This window comes from Megascapheus bottae, chromosome 17, assembly GCF_031878675.1.
Source record: "Megascapheus bottae isolate mThoBot1 chromosome 17, mThoBot2.hap1, whole genome shotgun sequence".
Classification (NCBI taxonomy): Eukaryota; Metazoa; Chordata; class Mammalia; order Rodentia; family Geomyidae; genus Megascapheus; species Megascapheus bottae.
This window is the reverse complement of record NC_143525.1, coordinates 8,410,282-8,426,828: the sequence shown is the minus strand read 5'-3', so window position 1 is coordinate 8,426,828 and position 16,547 is coordinate 8,410,282.

Genomic DNA, 16,547 nt, shown 5'->3' with positions numbered 1-16,547 from the left:
TATTTCTTAGCGCTCTCTCTCCCTCCCTCCCTCCCTCCCCCTCCCTCCCTCCCTCTTTCCCTCCCCCTCCCTCCCTCCCTCCCCTCCTCCTCCTCCTCCTCCTCCTCCTCCTCCTCCTCCTTCTTCTTCTTCTTCTTCTTCTTCTTCTCTCTCTCTCTCTCTCTCTCTCTCTCTCTCTCTCTCTCTCTCTCTCTCTCTCTGTCTCTCTCTCTCTCTCTCCCTCTCTCTCTCTCTCTCCCTTTAAAACTTTTACTAGATACATGTTGGAATTCCTTCATCTCCCTTCGTAACTTGAATTGCTATAGTCTAAGTTATTTTCTTGGCATCAACTTCTAATTCACTGATTCTTCAGTTAAGACAAGTCAAATGTTTTAACTAACTAGTGAATTTTTACATTAAAATAATTAAAGATTCTTTTTAGCCAGACTTGGGACTTGAACTCAGGGCCTGGGCACTGTCCCTGAGCTTCTTTTGCTCAAGGTTAGTTCTCTACCACTTGAGCACAGCACCACATCACTTCTACCCCAGAATTTTTTTAGGTAGGACACTGGTGGCTCATGTCTATAATCCTAGCTACTCAGGAAGCTGAGATCTGAGGACTATGGTTCGAAGCTAACCTGGGCAGAAAAGTCTATGAACCTCTTAGCTCCAAGTAAATATCAGAAAACTAGAAGTGGAGCTGGGACTCAAAGTGGTAGGGTACTAGCCTTGAGAAAAAAATAGTTCAGAGACAATTCCTAGGTTGGGTCGAACTTCCCAAGTCACACACACACACACACACACACACACACACACACACACACACACAATTAGAACTTACAGAAAGACATAGGTAGCAAACTTCTTTGAATAAAAAACATGTCTATACTAATATATATATATATATATATACAGGAAATCACTGACTTGTGCCTGTATGTCCATCTACTCAGAAGGATGAGATCAAGAAGATCATGGTTCTAGCTAGCCCCAGTCAAAAAGTTTGTGAGACACCAACTTAACTAATATGAAGTTAGCTGTGGGCACTAGGTATTTGTCATCCTAGCTATTTCAGTAAGCATACATAGTAGAATACTGTCATCCTTGTAAGGCAGGAAACATACAAAGAAGAGAGGTCCAGGCTGGCCCAGCCACAAGCACAAGATCTTACTAGAAAAACAAACAAGCAAAAAGAAACGAAGGCCAGAAGGTCTACTGCCATGAATTAAAAATGGTACAGTACTTGCCTGACAAAGTAAAGACCATAAACTCAAACCTCCGTACCACCAAACAAAACAAAATATATAACATCTACCTGGCCTAGAAACTGAGATGCAGTGAGCAGCCAGTGTCTCAGGCAAGGCAGGTCACCAGAGAGCAGTGCTGGGACAGATGGCTCTGTGGGATGTGAGGAATTGAGAGTGACTCAAACAACTTCTCAGAGTCCTGAGGTCCCAGGGAGGCAGAGGATCCTGAACTTAATTGAGTAAGAGGTTGCAGGTGGAAAGAAGGTCTTACAGAAAGAGCATGGTTGTGCAGCTGGAGGCTAGATGGGATGGGTCGATCACAGAAATGTCAGCAGACAGCCCCATGTGGGGACCAGAGAGCATCCACCAGCCAATGAACACATGCCATTCTCTGCCCAGATGAACATGGCAGCCAGATGCATCCCCACTCTGCTTGGGCCTTCTGTACACCCTCCTTCATGCCACCAAGGAAGGGGGAGAGCTGACATCCAGAACACCAGTGATTTACACTGAGATGAGTTTCCCGAGAATCAGCTAAGCTCTGTTTGCTACCAGCTGCAAAGGATCACATCACTGAGGTAAAAATGAAGTGGAATCACAGAAGAAAATGAAGCTGGCTAGTTTGCACAGCTCCAGCAGAAGTCAATAGATGTTATTGTAGATTTTCAATCATTTATTTGGATAGATAGAGTCAGTGGGACCCCCTCATTACATCCAGCATCAGCATAAAGATGAAAGAACCCCAAACTCTGGAAGCAAAGTAACTAGTGCAGTGTGACCAGGCTGAGCTGTGAAAGGGAACAACAGTCTCATACCTGCAATGCCAGAAAGTGAGTTTCATTCCTAGATTTCACAGTCTACTAAAATAGGGATTCTCCTATTTTTTTTTTCAATTTAAGCTTTTTCCTTTGGGCTGGTACTGGGGTTGTAATTCAGGGCCCTGCTTCAAACCAGCATCCTCAGATCTCAGCCTCCTGAGTAGCTAAGATGACAAGTTTCAACCACCAGTACCTGGCTGGAATCTCTTACTCTTGATTTCCCTTCCTTCCTTCCTTCCTTCCTTCCTTCCTTCCTTCCTTCCTTCCTTCCTTCCTTCCTTCCCCTCTCTCTTTCTCTCTTTCTTTCTTTCTTTCTTTCGTGCCAGTTACTGACACTTTAATTCAAGCCTGGATGCAGTCCCTGAGCGTTTTTAGTTCTCCACTGCTTGATCCACAGTGTGTGTGTGTGTGTGTGTGTGTGTGTGTGTGTGTGGGTGTGTGTGTGTGTTTAATTGGAGGTAAGTGTCTCATGGAGTCCCTTCTCAGGCTGGTTTCAAATCACAATCTTCAAGTCTCAACCTCCTGGGTAGCTAGGGTTGCAGTAGGCGTAGGCATGAGCCACTAGTGCCTGGCTTCTAGACTCCTTTCTTAAGTTTCTGCTCCAATAGGTCTGGTTGTACATTTACCAAAGCATAGTGGGGAAAATGATGGTTCTTACATTGCCTCTGTAATAACTTTCATTTGGGAGTTACCTCAAGTGGTATTCTACCTGTCGTGACACGCTATCTATTATAGATGTTGTTCAGTCTCCTTTTGCCTTTCTAATTGACCTCCAATTTCACAGATTTCCTGGATTAGTCCACATATTCTTCCCAAAGAAGAAGAAATCCCCGTCTGATTTTAGTTGAAATTGTACTGAATTTACAGATCTGAGGGGTGATGTGAACAGGTCACATCCTGGGGTCCCACCATCACCCGAGCAGTTTCTACACATCTCCTTTTCAATCTGTCACAGTTCTCTTGGGTTTTCCTAGCCTGACTTTTATTTTGAAGTGTATCCCCAGGCAGTTTATATTTATGATGGTTTTAGCGATTAAGATCTTTTTTCCACTCTATTTTCTAAATGCTCCTTGGTGGTAAATTGGGAAAGCTATTGCCTTTTTATTTTGCTCTATTTGTTTTATTTCTGTGTTTTGAAATGTGAGATCTTATGTGTGGCATAATACATAAACTTTTCCCAAAGGTTTTCTATTCTCTGGAAAAAAAAGTCATGATCCATGTATATGGAGTGCAAAGTGTATCATATTACTTTTAAATATATTTTAGGGGTTTTTTTCTGTAGTGAGGCTTGAACTTTGGGCCGGGGCTCCGTTCCTGAGCTCTTCAGCTCAAGGCAGGTGCTCTACCACTTTAGCCACAGCACCACTTCCGGCTTTTTCTGTATATGGTACCAAGGAATTGAACCCTGGGCTTCATGCATGCCAGGCAAACACTCTAGCATTAAGCCAAATTTCCAGCCCATATCCATTGCTCACTAAGGGGGTTCACTGTACTAGCATCTGTACTGCCCACAAGGGCTAATGTTTCAAAGGCATAGCCACAGGTATAGGTTTACTAGCATGTAGTGGAATCTTTAAACTTTAAAAGTTGCTATTTCCTGAAAGGCATTTAGCTCACTGGGGGTTGTGTCCTTCAAGAAGGTATGGGGATGGGGGGAGGGCTTCAGCTTCTCTCTCTCCTCCCACCTGCCTTTTCCCTTTCCCTTTCCCTCCCCACCCCTCTCCCTCCTCTAGAGGCCTTTTCCTTTGATTGCATTTGCTTGATGTGTGTGGAGGGGGCGGGGGGTTGAACTCTGGGCCTGAGCACTATTCCTGAGCTTCTTTGGCTCAAGGCTAGTGCTCTAAAAACTTTGAGCTACAGCCACATGACATCATTTCCAATTTCCAGATGGTTAATTGGAGATAAGAGTTTCACAGACTTTTCTGCCCAGGCTGGCTTTGAACTGCAATCCTCAGCTCTCAGCCTCCAACGTCCTGAATAGCTAGGATAACAGGTGTGAGCCACTGGTACCTGGATCTTAATTTTAATTTCTTACTTGGCTGTAACAGTGATCATCTAATATTTCTGAGTTCTTCCTCTGAGTATGCATTTTGGTTGCTTTTACATCTGAAAGTCAGCACAAAGCTATAAAATCCCCAGGGCATAATCTCTGCTTCTTAAAATTACATAAAGGTTCTCCTCGTCTTCTGGTATGTAGGGGCTACAATGGCGAAGGTTGATATCATTCAGATTTTTTTTTTACTTATTTATTCATAGGTTGCCATTTTGTCATTATTTCCTATATTGTGTCTCCAGGTGATATAGAATACATGAGCCTTAGTTTGTATACCCAATTCTTTTTTCTTAATTCAAAAAGCATTTCCCTATTGTCAACAAAGTATTGTTTGCTTGACATTAGCTAAGAAGATTGATCATAAGTGTTCTCAACATACAGATATATTCACTTTCTGTTATGGCTTTAATTTAATTTTAACTTTTACATTTGCTACGTGATCCCCATGCAGATTGTATAAAGACTAAGAAGGAAAGGGGGAAACATGCTATTTTTTCTTGCTTCTTGTTAGTCCAGTGACCATAATGACCAATGAAGGGGCTGGATCAATAAAATGCCTGCTGGACAACTCCTGGGAACATTATCAGCAAGCGTGTTAATGTCTGAAGACTCTTACCACGTATGCAGCTCTGGTTTTACTCCTTTCCTTTCATTATCTCATTTAACTCTCAGGACAGAGTGAAGACCTGGTATTAATTAGAGTTGCAGATAAGAAGACTGGAGTCTCCTAGAGGTCATATCAATTAGCTAAGTTGGGATCCAAACCCAGCCAAGGGAAGAGTATGTCCTTATCAGAAGTTGCTGTGTGGCCTTGATGAATTTGATGAAAGAAATAAAACTCCATGTCTGAAGAACAGAGAGTGAAGGTAGAGCCTCAAGACTAAAGATGGAGAAAGGAGCCAGATGGAGCCCTTTCTGCAAAACTTCCAGATTTATTTGGCATGGTATCATTTTATCTTTATTTAATTTTTTTAATCTTTATTTTCAAATCTTTTTTTCCATTCAGCATTTCATATGTTGTGGGTCACCTAAATGACTTAGAAGGAATGACGATGCCCTTCCTTTCTTTTTTCTTTTCTTTTCTTTCTTTTTTTTTTTTTTTGCCAGTCCTGGGGCTTGAACTCAGGGCCTGAACACTGTCCTTGGGCTTTCTCAAGGCTAGTGCTGTACCATTGAGTCACAGCACCATTTCCAGATTTTTCTATGTATGTGGTACTAAGGAATCAAAACCCATTCTTCGTGCAAGCTAGGCAAGCACTTTTCCCACGAGGCCAATTTCCCAGCCCCTTATCTTTATTTTTCAAATCTATAAGGTTCGTTTTCATTGTTCTACTGCCTTTCTTTTCTTTGAGAGCTTTCTGTTTTGTTTTGTTTCTACCTCAACTTCTCTATCTTAAAAAGCAATTTGATCTCCTTCTCTTGCTCAGATTTCATTACCCAAACTGGAGCTCCCTTTTATCCCAGCCTTTTCATCAGGATGCGGCTGTAGCACGGGAATTAGGGCGTCTTTTTTTTAACCAAGTTGAAAAAGCTAAACAAACAGCTATCCGAATTATCGCATGCATTGTACATTAGATAATCTGCACCACTCTACTGGTATGTAGCTCAAGACTAATTTCTTTTGTAATGCAACCCACTTGGAAACATTTAGAGGTGGCCTTGCTTTCTCCACATTCCTAAACATGATGGACCCTGTCCAGACTCAACTTTGATGTGGAGATTAGATGAGAGGGTAGGGCACCACATCATTATCAATATGGTGTAGGATGATAAATCTACCTCCAAGCCTCTGAGCTCAGAATGTTTTGATGCTCCAATCTCATTTCCTGGAGAAGCGGGGGTGGGGTGGGGGTTGGGGGGGTGGTTCATGCCTATTTTTTTTCCTGTTGTTTACAAAAACAGAATTCAGGTATTTTGTTTTCTTTTTTTTTTCACTGCTTAATTTTTTTGATTTCTAAATGGTTGCAGTACTTGTAAAGCCCAGCTCTTCAGAATGCACACCTGATATTCTTGATTTTTTTTTTCCTCCTGTAATGGACTGCATCATTCCCAGTCTTCCTCCAGACAATCCAGCTGTTTCCCTGGGTTCTTTCCATCTCATTGGAAGAAATGGGCATGGTGGTGTGTGCCTGTTGATTCAGCTACTGTGGCAAGAGAAAAATTAGGCAGAGTGTGGCTCAGTCGCATCTAGGAAGAAAGTGAGGCCATATCTAAAAATTACCTGGTATGTCAAAGGTATCCAGGTGTGGCTCAGAGATAGAAGTGCCTGACTACCAAGCTTCAGGTTTGAGTTCAAACCCCAGTGTTGCCAGGGGAAAGTAGTCTGTCTCATAGTTTGGGTTTACCTGAGTTGAATGTTGTCATGTTAGTTAAAAACTAGATTTCTGCTGTTTCCCCTTCTGTCCATTTCATTTTTAAGTAATCTTGTGAACTAACTAGCTATCATCTTTATCCACATATTCCCAGGAATCTACAAGTTTTCTTCATTTTCAACTCATGATAGACATGAATATGTATCTGAGTTTAAGAAGAACTCGAATGATTGCTTTAGGAGATGCATGCCCTCACCTCTAGTTTTCTGTATTACCAAAGAGAAAAAGAAGAAATAACAAATAACATCTTTGCCAGGTCAGAGTAAAGACTCTGTCACTGGAACCAGGATTCATAGTAATAAAAGCTACATCTGCAGTGTATCTTGTGCAACTTGAACTTTCAATGTGCTCAGAAAGTCACATGAGGGGCCGGGAGTTTGGCCTAGTGGTTAAAGTGCTTGCCTAGCATGCATGAAGACCCGGGTTCGATTCCTCGGTACCACATACATAGAAAAAAGCTGGAAGTGGTGCTGAGGCTCAAGTGGTAGAGCTCTAGCCTTGAGAAAGTCCAAGGACAGTGCTCAGGCCCTGAGCTCAAGCCCAGGACTGGCAAAAAAAAAAAAAAAAAAAAGAAAGTCACATGAGTTTTCTATATGCAATTCCCTTCCCCCATTTACATTTATCACTGCCACTTTTCACATGTAAAACCCAACTGACAGTGGCACATCCCATTTCTTTTGGCCAGTAGTGATGTATAATGATTGCCTTACTTTAATTATATTTAACATTCCTACAGTTCTGATTTTCTAACATCTGTGGTTTCCAGATATGTTTTCTTCTCCCTCCCTCCCTCTCTTCCTTCCTCTCTTCCTTCCTTTCTTCCTTCCTTTCTTCTTTCCTTCCTTCTCTTTTCTTCCTTCTTTCCTCCCTCCCTCCCTCTCCTTTTCTTCTCTTCCCTCCCTCCTTCCCTCCCTTCTTTTCCTTCCCCTTTTCTTTCTTTCTTTCTCTCTTTTTTTTCTTTCTTTCTCTTCATGTTCCTTGGATCGGTTGCTTTTCTTCTTCTTAATGTTCATCTTGCAGCTTTCAGCATTTGGCATCTTCCAATTGCTCTTCATCTGAAGGAAATGAACAAATGAGTCAGAAGTCACTTCATCTAAATCACACTAGAAAATGAGCTCTATTGCATTCACTGACAAAGCAGTCACCCTTTCTCCATTCCTTATGAGTTAAAACTAAATCCTTTCTTCTTTGCCTCTTTGAAATTTAATTCCCCATTCTCCATTCCAAATTGAAAAGGACCCAGGGCAGAGAATTTCAAATACTGGATGCTCAGCCTCAGTAACAGTTCATATTTGTCACCTACAATGTCCGCTGCATGACTGTCTGTCTTGTCTTGAATTTAGCTATGACTCCTCTGGTAAAAATTATGTGACTCACGTCCAATTCCACATTTAGCAAAATTTCTAAAGCTTTGTTAGTATGCAGGGCAATGAATATAAAATGAGGTCTACATTCTTTATTTGGATTAAGTTTAAAGCTTTTCAAATAACACCCTCTGAAAATGTCATGGCATGACAAAGCAGGTCTCCCTATGCGAGAGGTATTAGCTACAGGATGCAAGACTGGGGAAAAATACAATGTTTATCTTGTTGCATTGTAACTAATCTGCCACACGAACCCTACCCCCAACATTTATATAGATTTATGAATAGATTAAAAATGAGCAGGAAGAGGCTCAGTACAGTGGCTTTCACATCTGTAATTCTGGCTACTTGAGAGAGAGAGAGGAGGCGATTTAGAGGATCACAGTGAGAAGCCAGCCAGGCACAAAAGTTCAGAAGACTCCATGTCTACAAATAGAGCTAAATGTTAGCCAGTCGTCAGTGGCTCGTGCCTATACCCCTAACCTACCCAAGGGGACTAAAATCTGGAGACTCACCTTTCAAAGCCAGCTCAGGAGAAAGGGTTTACAAGATTCCATCTGCAAATAACCATGGGAAAACCAAGCTGTAGGCATGCTCCAGTGATAGAGTGCTGGCTGATGAAGCAAAGTTTGAGTTCAAATCCCAATATGGAAAAAAAAAATAAGATCCTGTTTGAAAAATAATTAAAGCAAAATTGGACTGGGCTGGGGGGGGAGGGATTCAAATGGTAGAACACTTGCCTTAAAAGTGCAAAGCTCTCTGGGCCGGGAGTTTGGCCTAGTGGTTAAAGTGCTTGCCTAGCATGCATGAAGACCCGGGTTTGATTCCTCGGTACCACATACATAGAAAAAAGCCAGAAGTGGTGCTGAGGCTCAAGTGGTAGAGCTCTAGCCTTGAGAAAGTCCAAGGACATTGCTCAGGCCCTGAGCTCAAGCCCAGGACTGGCAAAAAAAAAAGTGCAAAGCTTTGAGTTTAAATCCCAGTACTACCTCTCCCAAAAATAATATCAAAGGGAAAGTTTCAGATGGGTAATTATGTAGAGGAGAATGCTAACATGCAGTGATTAGTGGCATAATATATGTCTCAAATTTGACTTTTTGTTAATAGAGCTTTATTAGAATATAGTTAGACCCACTCGTGTATAAGCATTTACTTTTCCACTACAATGGCAGAATTAACTAGCTACAACACCTTTAACTCGTTATGATCTGACCTTTTATACAGACACATTTGCCAACCTCTTGTGTGAATAAATCATCATGATTTTTTACTAGGAATCTCCTCTTTCTTTTCCTTGGTACCAGGGATTAAGCTCAGGGTCTCTGAGCTCAGGAGGCAAGCACCCTACCACTTGAACCCCACCCCAGCCTTCTTTCTTTATCTTACAGGACGGTGATTTGTCTATATTCCCACTCCTCCCTATATCTCCCAGATGTTCAAGCTTTACTGCATTGACCAGCATCAGTAACGGTGAATCTGAGTGGGCCAGAACTGGTCCCAGCAAGCTTGCCACATCCATTAGACTAACAGCTCAAGTCTAAGCCAGACATCAACACATAGAAATCCCTCAATGCCGGGGATTGCTTCAAAAATAGACATGGAATATTATTTGGCTTGTAGGAGAAATGGATTGCTGTTGATTTCTGGGAAAGAAAACATTTTGTTTTTAATCAAGAGTGACTGGAAGAGGCATTTTTCTCCACTCCTGGTTAGTCTGGTGTGTGCTATTATAGCCATCTTGCCACCAAACAAAACTAAACCCACCCCATAAATGCATAAGCCTGAACAGAGGCAAAAGTTGTAGCACAGTTGGAATCAATCTGCAGCTAGCTAGTCCAGGGTTTGGTGATACTGGGGTTTGAACTCATCCCAGGCTCATTCAGCTTGCTTGCTTGGCTGGAGTGCTACCACATGAGCAATGTCTCTAGTCAGGCCTTTTGTTGGTTAATTGGACGTGAAGTCTGAAGGACTTTTCTGCCTCTACTAGCTTCAAAACTCCAGATCTCAGTTTCCTGAGTTGCTAGAATTACACGTGAGCCACCAGCACCCAGCTGTGTATTCTTAAATCATTTTGGGTACAAGATTTCCTGATATGAGTAGCAGAAAAAGTGCTGCTAATAGAAACACCCCTACTCTTGTCTCACAAAAGCACATGACAGGGTTTTGTGTTTCTTTTATGTAGTTGTAGAATGAAAAATATCTTTAGATAGATTGGGAGAATAACATCTTCTATTTCTTCCTACTAATATCTCTTGGTAGCTGCTTGTTGAAATGACTGCTGATCAAGTTGTGTCAAGGAAGAGAACCAACTCGAGGAAACTTGGGGCCCAAAGGGAATCACATTGTGTGTGTGTGTGTGTGTGTGTGTGTGTGTGTGTTGGGACTCCTTCCTTCCTCCCTCCCTTCCTCCCTCCCTCCCTCCCTCCCTCCCTCCCTTCCTTCCTTCCTTCCTTCCTTCCTTCCTTCCTTCCTTCCTTCCTTCCTTTCTTCCTTCCTCTTTCCCTCCTCCTACTGCTTCTCTTCCTCCTCCTTCTTCCTCCCCCCCCCCGTGTCTCCTAGGATGGCTTCAAAGTGGAACCCTCAAATCTCAGCCTCTTGAGTAGCTGGGAATACAGGCATGAATGAGCCGTGGGTGCCAGGTTGATATGGCTGATAAGACTTTCCATGTTCTGCCTCCATCCATCTCCCTAGCTCTCAACTGCAACATTTCTCTCTTCATCTTTTCTCTACTCACACATGTCTCTGCTGCTTCCTGTGAGGACTTTTCCTCTTTCATATTTTCATCCTGTTCTGTCTGTTGAGAGCCCTTCACCTTCCACCTACATTCTTCTTGCCCATCAAGTCTTATTACAAGAGTGGAATCTTCATTGATGACTTAACCCCTCTTGGGACTAGTTTAGCTCCTGCTATTACATTTCCACTTAACACATCCTTCCTATTTTCTCGTGCTCTTTTAGCTGGTAAGCATTTCTTACAAATATTATGTATGTATCTACGTATGTATGTATGTATGTACATACGTATGTACATATTGGTGCCAATCTTGGGCTTAAACTCAGGGCCTAGGCCCTGTCCCTAGGCTTTTATGCTCAAGCTTAGTGCTCTACCACTTTGAACCACAGCACCATTTTTGGCTTTTCTTTTTTGTAGTTAATTGGGGATAATAGTCTCAGACTTTTCTTCCTGGGTTCACTTTAAACCATGAATCCTCAGATCTCAGCTTTCCGAGTAGCTAAACTTACAGGTGTGAGCCAACAACATCTGATTCAGACCTTAGTTTGGGTCACTACTAGTTTTCAAGTCTACTGTCTGGACTCAAAATAAGGCTCCGGACTAAATAAATAATCTTGACCATGTCAAGAGATGAAGTTCTGGAAACCACTTGTAACAATGTTTAAATGCAGAGTACATTTTTAGTGACTCATGACCAAAAGCTTAAAGAGAATGCTGGATACACACTAGTAAATGCTTATTCTCTGACTCTGTTTTTACTGAAAACAAGGAGCAAAACAGTTTTCAAAGTTGAAATCCATTCCCATCTTAAAAGCTATCAAGCTATCCATCAAGCCTTCGGAACAGACTTCCTCCAAATTGTACATTCTCAGCCAGCACATGTGAGCGAGCTGGCTTTGGTTCTGGTCATCGGGAATCAGTAGAATGCCAGTGCCTCAACTTGCTTGGCCTGAGTGGCTCAATCCATCCCAGCACACGTTGAGATCACCATCAATGCCCAACCCCGTGCATAGTGCCATGGAGAAAATTGTTCTTTCAAGTCTGTGTGTGAGAAGATAAGAATCTATAGACAAGTGGGTCCTAATGATTCTGAGGTGATGTGTGTGTGTGTGTGTGTGTGTGTGTGTGTGTGTGTGTGCACTGTATCGTGTCCCATTCACCTCTTCCTCATTTACATATTGAACCTCTTATCCCCAATTTAAGGCAAGTTGAGTATGCCACTGATTCTATGTCTGAGCTCTTTCTTGCAAAGAGAGTGCAGTATATATGGAAAGGGAGCCTTTGGGAAGCCATTAGGTTTAGATGAGGTTGAATAGCCACAGTCCCTTTGACAGAATTAGTGCCTTTCTATAAAGAGACACCACCACCTCAGAGGGCTTATATCCTCTCTCCTACCTTCTCCATTCCCCCTCCGTTTCTCTCTCTCCTCTTTCTTCTTTCCAACTCTTCTTTCTCCCCTGCTCCCCCCTCCCAATTCTATACTTTCCTCTTCCTTATAAGGACCAAATGAGAAGCCAGTCAGCTATGAGCCCAAAGCTGGCCATATAGATCTTGGACTTGCAGCCTCCAGAGCTGGAAGAAGGTAAGTTTCAGTTGCTTACATCATCCAGGCTATGGTCATTAAGATATAGCTGCTTAAGATGGATGAGATACTGGTACTCACAAAGTAAGTCTACATTGCATCTCCAAAACATTTCCTACATCATTTCTGCACTTCATTGTCACCTTTTGGTGTAATCCTGCATCCTCCCTCAGGACAGCTGTGAAAATTCACCTTCCACTCCAGTCAGGTCACCACAAACATCTGGAGAGGCCACAACACACTATAAACTTAAAATTGTCAATGTCATGCCTTAACCATTTTGTCTTCCCATCCCATTTAGAAAAAGAATATCATATACCACTCAGTGCAGTGAACAAACCTGGACTGTCATTATGGAATAACATAAATACTTAATAAATAAATGGTCAGCTGCTGGTGGCTCATGCCTGTAATCCTATCTACTCTGGAGGCTGAGATCTGAGGATTGTAATTTAAAGCCAGTCCAGGCAGAAAAGTCCCAGTGAGACTCTTATCTTCAGTTAACCATCAAAATAAGCTGAAAGTGGCTTAAGTGGTAGAGCATTAGACTTGAGAAAAAAACAAACAAACAATAAAGCTCAGGGACAGAAAACAGGCCCTGAGTTCAAGTCCCACAATCAGTGGGCAAAAAGGTTAAATGTATCACTCATTTTTTTTTTTTTTGCCAGTCCTGGGCTTGAGCTCAGGGCTTGAGCACTGTCCTTGGACTTTCTCAAGGCTAACCCTCTACCACTTGAGCCTCAGCACCATTTCCGGCTTTTTTCTATGTATGTGGTACCGAGGAAATCCGAGAAATCGAACCTGGGTCTTCGTGCATGCTAGGCAAGCACTTTAACCACTAGGCCAAACTCCCAGCCCGTATCACTCATTTTTATACCAACCAGATATAAAATAAGGTACCTGCCATCTATTTGTGTGGGAGGCTGAGATCTTCATCTAGAGGATTGTGAATCAAAACCAGCCCAGACAGAAATGTCTATGAACTCCATCTTTAAAATAACCACCAAAGCCCTCCCCTGCCCCCAACCCCAGCTATGGGCTCAAATAGTAGAACACCAGCTAAATCAAGCATGAGGCTTATAAATTCAAACCTTGCTATTGACATAACGATACAATAAAAATAAAATAAGAAGCTTGAATGGAAAACTTAGGTAAAAGTGTGAACATTTCACTGTCATTGCTGAGTCAACTTCAGCCAAGTTCAAACTGCCTCACAAAGCACTGGCACTGCATGATCGCTCTACAGCCTGCAGAACCAAGCTCAGGGCTCTCAGGACTCCAACCAGATGTGCTTAGATGTCTCCAATTTGCCTCAAACAAAGGACAATCCTTTGAGGGAGAGTTCAATTAGTGAAAGGGGGAAAAAAGGAACACAGGAACATACAATCCTTTCACAGTGAAATTCTTTTTTAATGGCCTAGGTCAGGATAAGACCTATAATAATGAGGCCATTCAGAGTCTAGAAGATTTTTATTTTTTATCGCTCAATGGAGTATACCATTTATCCTGGGTCTCAGTCGCTCTTTAAATAAGAGAGGAATAAGCTAGCCACCAGTCATTTACATGTCTAGCTCCCAGGGAGGCTAATAACTGAGGATTGTATTTCCAAGCCAGCTTGGGCAGGAAAGTCTGTGAGATTCTTCTCTCCAATCCACTAGCAAAATGCCAGAAATGGAGCTGTGGCTCAAGCTGTAGAGCTCTAAGTCTAGAGCAGGGACAGTATTCAGGCCCTGAGTTCAAGCTCTAGGACTGACACCATCAACCAATCAATCCATCATCAATTAAAAGCGAAGAATACATGAACATAGAGTAAACCGATTCATGAAACCTTAGCAGAAAATGGGGAGCACTGTGATAGTGTGAGATGGGGTACCCATCAAGAGAGAATGATCCACAAGAGACAGAGATATCTTTCCCCACTTCCTCTTCTCTCTGAGGCAGCAGTGTGCCACGAAGCAGAGTGTGACAGGAGATGCTCGTTTACCATGCAGTGGCAAGCTGGAGGGTGGCACCTAAAATATTAATGACATCCAGTTGTGATGGGCAGCAAACGGTGGCATATCATCGCAAGAGATCAAAGCGTCTGGAAGCTGGGAGAGGAGAGGAAGGAAGGCGGTAAAACTCCTCTGTACTTCCCTTTATGGTAACAATTAAAACAAATGAAAGACGAAGTGTCTGGAAATAAAAGAAGGCACACTTTTTTGTTTTCATTCAAAATGAAAATATGAGAAAGGAAAGCCAGCTCCAGGTGGAAATTGTTCCCTTCCTCACAAATCAAGTATTTGTTTCCTTATAATATCTGCGTCCTTTCTTAGTGTTCTATGCTTTTCATAGCATAATCTTAATAAGATTTCCCGACTTCAGTGAAATGGCTGATATCTCAATCCAGGGAAATAGTGCATGCCTTTGCAATGAAAAAGCTGGAGAAGAAGCAGAATTGAAAGAGGAGACCTGATCCTTGTGGATTTCTATAATAAGGAAGCAAAGAAAATCTGAGTTTCCAGGGAGGAGGAATGAGAGAGTACTGCACTAGAAGGACAGGGATGCATTGTTCCCGCTCTATAATTTAAATTAAAATATCAACCGCAGCCTGACACTGCTGGCTCAGGCCTATAATCCCAGCTACTCAAAAGGCTGAGAAGTAGGCTGATCAATGTGGAATGTAGCCCAGGCCGAAAAGTCTGTGAGACTCCCTCTCCAATTAAAAAATAAAAATAAAAAAGCAAAGCAAAGAGCCAGGCTGAAGACACGGGTTACGTGAAGGGACATCAACCTCGTAAGCACAAAACCCTGAGTTCAACCCCGGGTAGTGCAAAGACACAAAATAATGACACTTGGACAGTTGAGCCAGTGATGTCTTCCTTTAAAAGATGATTTTGTGGTAGAGGGATTTCTCCATACCAGCATCAGAGATAATTTGATGATCTAAATATTGTAGGGACTGTTATGAAGACTGGATTCTGGCCCACGTTCCTGGAGAACCTTCATCCCCATGGTAATAAAAATTATAAACTGCAAGATGGGTGATTTGACAAACCAGGAAGTCCCCTTTGTATCAGGGAGCCTCCAACTTCCTTTGAGCAGAGGGGTAATTTTGGAAGAATTTGACAGGGATCAGGCCATGCCTGCCCTGAACCAATGTGACAGATTTATGAGGGCTGTAATGGTTCCTGGTTTTGCAATGTGACACGGATGGATTGGCAGACAGTGAGTGTTGGGAGACCACCAGCCGGGATGGGGTGGAGAGAAGGGCCTCTGCCCCCGGGGATGGGGGGTGGGGGAGCCTGCCCAGCACGATATTTACACTAAGTCCCTTCTCCAACGAGGACCAGATGCAGTTTCAAAGCCAAGTCCAAGGTCCTTGGGTTCTAAGTTGGAGCACAGGCTGACCGCAGAGACAGAGGGGACCCCAGCACATACAGCTCCCGCCCCTCAGAGGGCTGAGGTGAGGTGCGAGACACAGCAGCCACACAGGATTACTTGTCGTGATTTAATTTGTGTTTTATTTACAAAGCATGAGCACATCTTGGGGTCGCTTGCCGAACAGATTGTTCACTGTGAATCTCAGCAGCCCGGAGCAGATGGAGACATGCATTAGGGGCCCTGTGGATGAGCCTTAGGGCACCCCATTCTGGGAGTGGAAGCAGAGCAACTTAGAGTCTGGGAGGAATTGAGGACAGATATGATCTTGCACCTTTCAGCCCCTCCAGGGTTCCTGGATGGACTTTGTACATCTCTGTTCATGCTTTGAAGTCAGCTTTTCAGTGTTTCCCTAGCGGAAGAGACTAGGAGCTGTTAAAAAAAAAATAGATGGGACAAGATGGATTGAGTTGATATTTAAGACTCAGCTGCTTAAGATATGACCATGGCAAATGCATATTTTATTCACTTAGCTCATATCTCCAACCATCTTATTAAGAGAGCTGGAGACCTTGTGAATGGTATTTTACAAATTTCTTTACCACTGTTTTCACTGGTGGTTTATAGAGAGATCGTAGATTTTTTGCACGTTCACCAAGTCCTATAAAGTCAATTTATTTACTCATTTATTTCCTCATTTTCACACTTTTTATAGACAGTGCCAGATTTACCACACACAATGATGTGATGTAGAAATGAAGACAGTCTCTTATTCTCTTCAGATATTTATTTCTACTTAAAATTTTTCTTAATTATTAAATTATGAAAGTCATTGTAAACAGAGGCTCCAGCTGGATATTTATTTCGTGACTGAGGTTTTTGCACTGCAAGCCCAGGTAGAACAGAAATGGAGAAAGGACCATTGCCATGTCTTTGTAAGACTGATTTCTTTTCCTGTTAAATATTTAATTAGGTTTCCCCAGAAATGTTATTGGGACTTTAACATTTTCATCAGCACCCACCCAGCAACAATGCTTGT